The sequence below is a fragment of the Drosophila miranda genome (genome assembly GCF_003369915.1).
Source record: "Drosophila miranda strain MSH22 chromosome Y unlocalized genomic scaffold, D.miranda_PacBio2.1 Contig_Y1_pilon, whole genome shotgun sequence".
NCBI lineage: Eukaryota > Metazoa > Arthropoda > Insecta > Diptera > Drosophilidae > Drosophila > Drosophila miranda.
Window position 1 is genome coordinate 20,732,639 of NW_022881603.1, and position 12,290 is coordinate 20,744,928.

Below are 12,290 nucleotides of genomic sequence, written 5' to 3' on the forward strand. Positions count from 1 at the left end.
TAAAGCAGGAAAAAAGTGAATGCTTTTGAGCCTTGTTTTACACACAATCAACCAATGGGAGTACCTGAATTTAGCTAGTCAACTAGAAAATTAATTCGTTAATCGGAAAAAATTATGTGGGCATGGCTAAATGTTCTATATAGCTAATAATATTCGTCGGAACATCAAAATTGAGCAATATGGTTTCCAATCCGTGACGGAGAACGATTAACCTATTATAGGCCAAGGGGTAATTCAATTTTCCACCGAAAATAATGAAATTTTTTTTAAGTTCAGACGTAAGATGCTATGTATCTACAAGCAGTATTTACCTCAAGTAGTTGAACTATTTAAATAGAAGGGGCTTAGGTGGGCAAAGTTCGGTTTTTCATCAAAAGAGACGCTATATTGTTGTTGAGGCTATTTCAAATCGTGCTACCGTGCATCATTTATTCCAATGGATTGCATCTAAATACTTGACGCGCATTTCTATTTGGCGCTCAAGTTTGGTGGGACTTTTTTGGTATTTTCTCTGATGGAATTTTTCCTCGCCACAATGTCCCTTTTCAGCTCAACAATGTCCCAACATTCCATACTTACTTACTTTTTCTTAAGTCTTATGTTGCTGGCAACATTAAAACAGCTTGGAAAAAAGTTTCTTCATATAATATTAGCGAAACAGGGTATACTTGTTCAAAAACTCCGGTTGACGTGACATTTCATACTCACTTGCTGACCTTTTTTGTTTAAACCTTGCTGTAGTCAATAAAAAGGAGTACTTAAAAATAGCCAATCTTGTAGAGAATTCATCAATGGCCTAAAATTATATGGGCAAAGCTAAAGATTTTACTTAGTCCGCATTATTCAACGGAATATAAAAATTGAGCAATAGGAACGATTTTTCTCTTACGGTTTATTACGCTATTACGTTTTATTTTTTTTTACCTTTTTCGCTAGAACGTTTTTTCAGGCAAAATCCAAGCAAAAGCAAGTATTAAGAATGAGCCAGTTAAGTAGAAAATTGATTCATCAATCGGATAAAATTATGTGGGCAGGGCTAAGGGTTCTATTTAGCTAGTAATATTCCACGGAATATCAAAAGGAAACAATACAGCTGGAATTCGTCAGTATATTTTCAAAATGAGACGGAACATTTTGGTATATTCCTGAGGGTCGGACGGTATCTTTTATCTATAAGTTCGCTAATAATACTAAATAATATTACCTAATTCTCCAGAATGATACGTTCCCAACTGTTTTCTGGGGCAGCACGATTGCTGAGATACGACAGAACAAGGACACTACTGATACGCGGCAAGCGCAGCAAGGCCACCACACACAGCGGCGGCGGCCGGTGGCAGCGAAAAACCGGGCGGCGTGCAAGAGGCAGCGGATCAGCAGAAACAACAACAGCTGCCCGCACGTGCACCGCTGGTGAAGAACTTCTTCATTGGGGCCGTGGACAAGGAGCTGCTGGCCTATCCGGAGGTCATAGCCCGCGAGGACATGTCGCAGCTGCAGAACGCGCTGCTGCCCCTCAAGAACTATTTCAGTGAACGCAAGAAGCAGGAGCCAGAGCAGACGTCGGGGGACAATCTCAAGCAGCTCGGACTCTACGGTCTGAATGTGCCCACCGACTACGATGGCAGGGGCTATGGCTGGAGTGCCAGCTTGATGGCCAGCGAGCCGGACTCGGCGGAAACCAGCATAGGCCTGGGATTGCAGGCTCATCGGGTGGTTGTGGACCTGTTGCGCGAGGTGGGCACCCAACAGCAGCAGCAGCGTTATCTGCCGGCTCTGGGCAGTAGACAGCTGATTGCCACCGAGGCCATCTATGAGTATGCCCCGCCCGAGGACGACTACTTCTGCACACAGGCCACATTGACGCCTGAGTCCAACTCGTGGCTGCTCAACGGAGAGAAGGCCTATGTGGTGTGTGCTCCCGGTGAACGGCAACTGTTCCTGGTGCTGGCCCAGACACAGCAGCCCAACGTTCCCGGATCCTTGGGCCGTGGTACTACCATCTTCCTGGTGGATTCCCAGCAGCCCGGCGTTCGGCTGGGCGAGCAGCATCCAACAATTGGCTGTGGCGGGACCCAGATGCGGCGTGTTCAATTCGACAACGTACAGATAAGCGGGGATCAAGTGGTGGGACTGCCACATGACGGCAATCGACACTCGGAGAAACTGGTGCGTGCTTCCCGACTGCGCAGCAGCCTCGTAGGTCTCTCCCTGGCCAAGCGGCTGCTCAACGAGCTGACCCAATACAGCGTGGACACCACCCAGTGTGGGGTGCATATCAAGTGAGTGGGCAGCAGCCCAGCCGGATGTGAATTCATCTTCGACTTACTCTTATTAATGTTTCACCTCTGCAGAGACCTGGAGATGACCCGCGTCCACCTGTCCAGGGCCATGTGCTCGGTGTATGCCATGGAGAGCATGCTTTACCTAACCGCCGGACTGCTGGACGAGTTCCAGGGCCAGGACGTGACGCTGGAGAGTGCCATAACCAAGTACTACACCCTGAAGCAGCTGTACGCGATTGCCTCCGACAATCTGGGCATCGTTGGGCCCAAGAGTCTCCACAGCGGTCAACCCACAGAGCTGGGACTGAGGGATGCCGCCCAGCTGTACACCCAGGGGGAATCCATCGACACGTTGAGTATGTTTATTGCCCTCACAGGACTGCAGTATGCCGGGGTAGGATCTCCAATGGATTGGAGTCCCACATCAAATAATTACCACTGTTCTTTTGTTTCTCTTAGCAACATAGCTCGCAAATAACTGTTGACACTTTCGGCGTGTCTGATAAAAACCTCTCATTGACGGACACATTGAGAAAATGGACTGAAAAGACCCGATCAAATCTGTTTTTGCTCAACTCGCTCTTCGCTCAAGCAAAGACCGATTTTTTCACTTCTCTTTTGTTCCTGTTTTTCACTAAGCATCTTGTCGCGAGTGAACGAACAAAGTGTCTTTTGCGTATGTATGCGTGCTTGTACGTGTGATTCTTATGGCAACTATCAATTTTTGTGAATTCTATACGGTTTGACTATTCGAGCTTAAAATGAATCGTGAAAAGCAAAACGAAAATGTTCGTTTGCCAATTTTGCAAATAAATATACATATTACAATACAATAGCCCAAAAGATGCGGAAAACATGAATAAATAAACATACACACGAAAAAAAAACTAAAAACACTTTACTCAGACACTTTTTTTGTTCTGCTCATCTAAAGACACTTTTGCTTTGAGCGCTTGACCAAAGTGTCTTTCTAAGTTGTTATTGTGAGACACGATCGTGTGTCGGGCTCACCCGAAAACCCGAAACACATAACACAAGCGAAGAGACAAAAAGTGTTCTGCTCAGTGAGAGACCGTGTCTTCGTGGTCTTTTTCGGTTTTGTCAGTGACGAGACAGCAAAGGGAAAAAGTGTTGACCGTCGTTTGCGAGCTATGCTTAGCAAGCGATGAATTCGGGCGTGCGCAAGTCCAGGAATCCGCTCTTCCATCCTGGCCACATCTTTGGCAAGTTCCTAGAGACCACCAGCGTTGAGAACCCGAAGACCAAAATGCTATTATCGGAGCATGTGCATCCCTCGTTGGACGCGGCGGCCCAATGCATTGAGCAGTCGGTGGCCCGCCTACAGATGGCCGTCGAGCTGATGTTCACCCGCCACGGCAATGCGGTGGTGGAGCGCCAGAGCGAAATGCAACGCCTGGCCGAGATCTCAACGACCATCTACGCGATGTGGGCCAGTGTGGCGCGTGCCTCGCGCTCCTACTGCATCGGCCTGCCGCTGGCCGATCACGAGCTGCTCGCGGCCACCGCCGTCTGCTCCCAGGGCCCTCCCAGGGATGTGGTCAAGACCCTCTGCACAGAGATCTTTGGCGGCAATTTCGTGAACAACGACAACAACCTGGTGCGGCTCTCCAATCAGCTGACCAAGAGCAAAGGCTACTTTGCCGTGCATCCGTTGACGTTTAATTTCTAGGTTGTTGATGAATAGTTAATATCATAAATTCTATATAAAGTAAACGATAGAACCAACTCCCAGTGCAGTGTACGATTAGACGGAAGGGAATTCCCAGAGACTGCTTCCCCGATGATCCCATATTTCGAAAGAGAAAGGAGACAACGAAATGTGCGACTCGAGAAACGGAAATTCCTCTCCCCCAAACGCAATTTAAACCCCGCCTCCATCGCACCAGATACACCGGGCCCCCAGAGGACTGATTAGAGTAGAAAATTTGAATTCGTTTAACTGGCAGAACGACTTAAAGTGTGTGTGTTTCAAATTTTGCTGGGACCTAAAAACGTTGCCCGACAACACTATTATGGTGAAGATAATGGTATATTTCATCAATATAATTTTAAGGGTATGTTAAATAACATACGGAATAGAAACTTCCATACGGTGGATTATTTAACTTCCACTCTCTCAAACCGCACTGCATCATTTATTCCACTGGATTGCATTCAAATCCTTGTCACTCATGCACTTTCAAACAATTTCTCTTTGGCGCGCACCTATCGTAACCAGTCGATAGTATCGATTTTACTTCTTTTTCGCTTAAACCTTATTTTAGACACAATCCATTAAAAAAGATTCCCTAAATTAGGGAATCTTTTGGATTCATTAATTGGATAAAATTATATTTTCAAAGCTGAAACTCCTATTTAGATAGTGTGGAGATAATGTTTTTTATCCCCAATCGGCCGACTAATTATTTCGAATTAAATAAAACTCGGCGCAGAAATAAAATTACGATATGTTCTTTAATGCGTGACATCCAAATTGCAAGTGTGGCTTGCCTGCCCTTTACATTGCCGCTCCGATCGCTAAGCGCAGCTTCGCTCGGCCGACGTCGGTAGGCAGACGCAAAGCGGAGATAGCGAAAACGAGCTGGCAGAGAGCGTTTAGCAGGGCAAGCAAGCGCAAAGCTTTAACAAACAAATGAGTGACATAGACATAAGTAACAAACAAAATAAGCGGCTGAGGGCCAAGAATTAGGTGCTATTTGGCAAGCAGCTAATCGGCTGGGTTCTGCTCCGAACATTCACCCCCGTTGGAAGGCAAAGGCTTTAAACAGATCCATCCTGAAGGGGCAGAACCGCTATTTTTCCAACGGCCCTCTTGAAGATGCTTGCTTGGGCGCAGCTGGCGGCTACGCTGGGATGATCGTCGAACGCAGCAATCGGCGCTTCTTTACGAAGGCGGCTTGTCGTGATTACGTCTTGATCATCGGGAACCTCTGTAATTGCATAGAATGGCAGGAAATTTGGCAATGTAGCAATTGTTGAAAGTTGAATTTCATTTAGCGTGGTTATGTAGGTTTTTAATATATGGAAAAGTTCGCGCTGCAGTTCCTGATTCTCCGATCGCAGTTTTTCCACTTGCACCTGGCACTCGAGCAGCTGCTTCCTGCATTGCTGCTCTAAGTTTTGGGTCTCCAGCGTTGTGGGTCGAAAATCGTCAATAGAGATGCACGAGGAATTTTCAAAAGCGGTTAAAGCTGCACGCTTATTCTCCGAGCTATCAATGCTTCCTGATACTATCCAACCAAGTTTTGTCTCCTGCAATGTTGGCAATTGGGCTGATAGTCGAATCTGTCCGACGCACATTAAATCGAAGAACAAACCAGAACCTATCAACAGATCGATACGTTGGGGCTTGGAGAAATTAGGATCAGCTAGTTTTATATTATTCGGCATTGGCCAATCCTTTGCGTCTACGCCGAAGTTAGGCTGCATTTCCGTAATTGAGTTGGTGACAATTGCAGCGAAGGAAGCTCGATAGCTTGCGTCCTGGGATTGTACAACTATATGTACAGACTTGCTCGAAGGTAGAATGGAATCTCCGATTCCAGAGATGTGAACATAAGACGAGCGATGATCCAACTGCAACTGATCAGCAGGTCTAGATGTTACAAAGTTTGCCTGTGATTCATAATCCAAAATGGCACGACATGGGATAAGTGCTCCATAACGATCTGTTACATGGACGAGGGCAGTAGGTAGCAACACGTTCTGGCTAGGCTGAGATTTCTGGATCGAGGGGGGGTGGGCTAGAACACCCGCTTGCTAGAACACCAGCACAGTTGCGGCCTCTTGCTGGATCGATTCCTCGGCCTCGGAATGTGGAGTAGCGTGTGATGTTTGGCCTGGCAATGCCTGCAAAGTCCTGACCTGCACCTCTGCAATTCATGGCCTTTGTTGAGGCAGTTCAAACACAAGCGGCTCTTCTTTGCTTCTTTGTATCGTTCAAACGCAGAGAGATTCAGGAATGCCTGACATCTAGATATGTAATGCTCGGAGGAATTGCAATGGTTACATATGGGGTTAGGATGGTCGTTACTGGAGGTGATAAGGGTGACAGGTTTGTCTTCTCCCACCTGTTGACTAGGACTTGTTGCCATGGCTGATCCCAAATTCTCCAGCATCCGACATCTCGCTTCCAAAAATGAGGCCATGCTTGACCACCGAGGCAATCCTGACGTCGGCAAGTTCTCTTCCCATTTCTCCTTTGTTTTGTGGTCCAGTTTCGTGCCTATGATGCGGGGTCGCCAAGGTCTGAAGTGCACGCAAGTGCGAATTGATTTTGTCGCTGAGCGCGCGCAAGCCGATAGCTGAGCCCTTCTCCACCCCTTGCAGCCCGAAAATAGCCTTGACGTGTTTTTGAAAATGTAACAGTTTATTATCGAATCGCAACATTAGCAAATTCAACGCCTTGTCGTAATTCTCCTCAGAAAGTTCCAAGGAACGAATCGTATCCAGCGCAGCACCATCTAGACATCCACGAAGATATTGGAATTTTTCGATGATTGGTATACGATGGTCTTTGTGCACCATTGTCGAGAACATCGAGTGGAATTCTGGCCAATCCATGTAGTTCCCCCGAATCGCGGAAGCTGCAACTCGGGCATTCGAGAACGGCCTATACTATTATAGGCGAACAACGACGAATTCCCCTCGAGAGTATGCCGAGCCGTTGAATTGGCGACATTTACCGTGCGAGCAGCCATCAACTCCCGCGACAGCCTGGACCTAACCTTCACATAAACATTCGAAAAGTCCAGTCGGGCATCATGGGATAACTGCAGGAAATCCAGCCTTTCAAGGCTCGTTTGAGCGGCATCGAAATCCGCATTCATTCGCTCGATTTGCTCTAAGCGAGCTTGAAGTTCTGCCTCATCTAACTCGGCAAGCTCTTCCTTGGTGAGAAAGCGATCCATGGCCTTTAGTTGGCGCGCGATGGACTCGGCCTTGTGCTTGTAGAAATCTACATCACTCGGCATTGCTGCGTTCGCGACATTGGTAGGCTCAGGTGCTGCCATGTTGAGGTTTTAAAAGAGTCACTCAGCACGACCGAAAAAGACACCCTGTATACGTATAAACGTGGGAACCGAAAGCAAAGGGATTACAGCTAATGCCTTTAGCTGTGGGGCTGTGCGAGCTGTCCGATTCCGCTTTGTACTCCGCTTGTGTGTATTAGTGAGTTCGCTGCACTGCCTACCGCACTGCACTGACCGAATTGTCGCGACAGAGAAATTAATAGCCAGCAATGCGTGTATGTAGGTGTATGTAAGTGTGTTTTAGCACCGAATTGTGCTTAACCGCCGAAAATTTGCTAGGGCTAACAAATGTCGATCGCGAATGATTATTAATTGACACTGCAACTCAGAGATCACGTCGGGGTCACCAAATTTTATGTGGAGATAATGTTTTTTATCCCCAATCGGCCGACTAATTATTTCGAATTAAATATTAATGCGTGACATCCAAATTGCAAGTGTGGCTTGCCTGCCCTTTACATTGCCGCTCCGATCGCTAAGCGCAGCTTCGCTCGGCCGACGTCGGTAGGCAGACGCAAAGCGGAGATAGCGAAGAGCGAGCTGGCAGAGAGCGTTTAGCAGGGCAAGCAAGCGCAAAGCTTTAACAAACAAATGAGTGACATAGACATAAGTAACAAACAAAATAAGCGGCTGAGGGCCAAGAATTAGGTGCTATTTGGCAAGCAGCGAATCGGCTGGGTTCTGCTCCGAACAGCTAGTAATATAAAACCGAATATCAAAGTCGAGCAATATGATTTCGGACCATCGAAAGATAACGATTAACCCATTGTCGACCAGAAGGTATTTAAGCACACACCACGAAAGTGATGAAACTTGAATAATTTAAGCGCAGTTCAGAAGAAAGATATCGTGGGTTTCTTGTAATTAGAAATTAATGATAGGATGGATCTACAAAAATACTTTCAAAACATTACTATTTTCCACAGTTCAACTCAAGTTGTTCACCTGTTTAAATAGAGGGGGTTAACGTGGGCTAAACTCGCTTTTCATGGTGCATATTTGAATGAACGGCCTTGCCGCCATCACATTTTTCTGTCGAACCGCTCGGACGTGTGTGGAGGATACATTTAGCAAAGACAATTATGCGGGGATCTACCGCTTAGCTTCGACCCGCGGTCGCGCGATTTATTAGTTTTATTGGAGAATTATATTAAATCAAATTTAAGCAGAAAAAACGTTGGAAATTGCGCGTGTGCGGGTGGTGGAAGAACAGTGACATTTTGTGGCGACCGTGTGAAAATCGCCAAGAAAGAGGCAAAATAAAGAGCAAAAAAGAAAAAGAAAACCGCCCGCGGCGAAAATTGTTTCCCGTCGCTGAGCGTTTGCGTCTGTGTGTGTATGTGACTGTTCTGTGCATGTGTGTGCAAAACGTGAAAAAATTGGAATATAATATTTGCACAAAAGTTTAAATCAAACCAAATATAAAGAGAAGCTCCAGAAATTAAAAAAAAATAAGAGTATATGTGGGCGATAAATGATTGGGCGGCGGCAGGCAAAAGTCAATCAACGATAAGCGTCGCGTCGCTGAGGAGGAGGAGACGGAGAAGCGCTTAAACTGGACACAGGTAAGGTACGTTTTTTTTTTTTTTTTACCAGGGAATCGAATTTGAGCTCACATTGTGGATCGAATTGCGTGTGTGTTTGTTTGTGTGTGAGTGAGCCTGGTTTTTGATGGGGCGGAGAAGCCCACAAAACAGAATAAACTTACGATTGGAGTCGCGGAAGGGGTGTAACGATTTTTGTAACAGGATTCCATATCTTCTCCTATTATTAGACATCCCCCCACACCTGACAGCAGTTGCTTCATAGCCAGCGTCCGTGGCCTACAGTTGATACCCTACAAAATAGTTATGTATCTTTCAGGACCTATTTTCCGGCAACTATGACGGCTTTCTATGACATATATCGACGAACGTAGTCGAAGATGGCTGACAAAATTCGGTGCACATCAATATACCTTCGACAAGGATATAACAATAAAATGAGTAGCATAAGAAGTAAAAGAAGCAGCAGGAGGCAGGCAGTCGCAGCAGCAGCAGCGTCGCAGAGTTCAGCAGAGGGTTCTGCTGGCTGCTCTGCTTCTTGTAGGTGTATTTCTTTTCACGGGCTTTGACTTCGACGGCGGAGGCGGCGGTTGACAGTGGCACACGACACAGGCAAACACACAAATACAAATACAAATGCAGCGGCGGCAGAGCCAAGCAAGGCAAGGACACTGGAGAGAGGAGTCAGTCCCAAACTTCGGGTTTTCTTCTTTTTTTTGCGCTCTTGCCCTGTCCGCATATATGTGCCTTGTGTGTGTGTGCCTCGCTCGTACAAATACAATTCATCAGCAGAAGAGCTCCTCAGTCAGCGGGAGCAGAGGCAGAGGGCAAAGGCAGCGACGTCGCGTTCTGCGCGCTTTTATTTGAGATTTGCGCACGAATGGCTTTTGCCCAATTGAAGGGGGGAGCTGGGGAGGGAGTTGTGTGTATAAATTGTGTTTGTTGTTGGATGGAGTGGGGGGAAGGGAAGCAGAAGGTGGGGTGGCTAGTTATACCCGATACTCAAAATGAGTATTGGGGTATATTAGATTTGTGGTAAAAGTGGATGTGTGTAACGTCCAGAAGGAATCGTTTACGACCCCATAAAGTATATATATTCTTGATCAGCATCAATAGCCGAGTCGATTGAGCCATGTCTGTCTGTCCGTCTGTCCGTCCGTCCGTCTGTCCGTCTGTCCGTCCCCTTCAGCGCCTAGTGCTCAAAGACTATAAGAGCTAGAGCAACGATGTTTTGGATCCAGACTTCTGCGATATGTCACTGCTACAAAAATATTTCAAAACTTCGCCCCGCCCACTTCCGCCCCCACATAGAACGAAAATCTGTGGCATCCACAATTTTAAAGATATGAGAAAACCAAAAACGTAGAATTGTAGAGAATGACCATATCTTTAAGACTGCGGAATCTGAATTGGATCGTATTATTATTATAGCCAGCATCAAGAAAACAATTTCATTTTTTCTCGCCCTGTCTCTCTCTAACACACACGTAGCATAGGCGGCTTTGCTTAGAGTAAAACATTAGCGCCTAGATCTCAGAGACTACAAAAGCTAGAGCAACCAAATTTGGTATCCACACTCCTAATATATCGGACCGAGACGAGTTTGTTTCAAAATTTCGCCACACCCCCTTCCGCCCCCGCAAAGGACGAAAATCTGGGGATATTAAAAAATCTCAGAGACTATTAAGGCTAGAGTAACCAAATTTGGTATCCGCACTCCTGTTAGATCTTACTATAAAACGTGTATCTCAAAATTTCGCCCCACCCCCTTCCGCCCACACAAAGGACGAAAATATGTTGCATCCACAATATTGCAGATTCGAGAAAACTAAAAACGCAGAAACATAGATAATGACCATATCTATCAGATTGCTGAATCTGGATCAGATCGGATCATTTTTGTAGCCAAAAGCAAGAAATCAATTTTCAGTGGCCACGCAGCGCCCGACGTCACGCTCAGACTGATTTTCTGTCTCTCTCGCACGCACTCTTTGTCGTGTCGTTTAATATTAGCGGCGTCTGCCGGAGGAGAGCCATACTGACTTAGTATCGGGTATAACCGTAGAGTTGCGGTGTCCGCAGCAACTCACAACGTTCCCCCTCGTTTTATACTAGAGTCGTGGACCCACACACACCCGTGCACGTACACGTACATAGGGCCCGCACAAAAGAAAAAAGAAGCAGAAAAAGGAAGGAAAGAGGATTGGGTCTTTGGATTTTGTCTTATACGCTTGGCCCTCTCCCCCGCGGTTTCTTTTCAACGTTTCTTTTGCACCTCCTCTACTTCGCTGTAAATTAACAAAGCATATTTGTATCCCTTGCCCCCACCACTATCCCTTCTCATTGCGTTTGTTGTTTCTCAAATGTTAATTGCTGCTTTTGAACTTTCAGTTGTTAATCAATTGCTTTTGAGTGTGGGTGTAGTGCTTGGGAGCTTGAGAGCCGTTCGATTTCGGATTCGGTCAAAGTCGTCGTAATCAAGGCAAATATCCGAGAGTTAACCCGAGCGTTCGTCCAGGGCTAATTAGGCACCGTTTCGTCTGGGGGTTGATTAATGATGATTGGTGGCTTTGCGGGACAGGTGGAATAATGATGGCCATCTTCTCTCTCATAACCAGTAGATATTCAATGCGCTGACGGTGGGTAAGCAGTCTGTTCCCATTGTTTTCCTCACTGTACATACTTATGTACAGATTATATGACATCTTGTTTTGCATAGAATTAGCTAAGGTGTTTGCAAAGAGCAAGTAGTCCATTCAGTAAGCAGTCAGCATCAATCTGATTTTTTGCTAAGCAGTTTCTTTTCCCATGCTTTTGATAGCAATGCACTGCTTCCGGTTTAAACAGTAAATTATCTTGTATATATGTAGCTTGCTTCTCCCTCGCAATGTTGTCGATCACCTGCAAGCAGTACATGAACTCGGTTTTTCGCTTAGTGTAAGGTAAGCAGGGTAGAGTGGAGAGCAAAGGTCGCCTGAAGTTGGGGGACGATAGTAGATGTCGCTACCGTTGCCGCAGTTGCGTTGCTGTTCTGCTGCCTGCCCACAAATCGATTTCAATTGAGCCCTTTTCTTTCTCTCTCTCATTCAATTACCCCCCCCCCCCCCCCTCCCGCTCACTCCTCTATCACCCATGCACACATGCACTCACACTCCCCTCAAGATTGAGTGTTTGTGGGCTTGTGTGAGTGGGTGGCCTGCCAATAAGCTTCCCTCTAGTACCAGGCAACTAGTTCCGCACTGGTGCCGCACTGGCTACCATTCTCACCTCCCTGGTTCCAGATCGATTACCCGCAATTTATTTCAGCGGAGAATTTAACACATGCATGTCCTAGGGCGGAACCACCCCTGGTTCCCGCTCGATTACCCTTCGATTACCTGTAGCTAGCTCTGACCTAGTTACCAGTAACT

General features: G+C 46.4%; 1 pseudogene; it reads left to right on the plus strand.

The window, feature by feature from the left end:
- The first annotated feature begins 1,185 nt into the window (after positions 1 to 1,185).
- Positions 1,186 to 4,037, plus strand: LOC117191060 (annotated as a pseudogene).
- Positions 4,038 to 12,290: the final 8,253 nt, after the last annotated feature.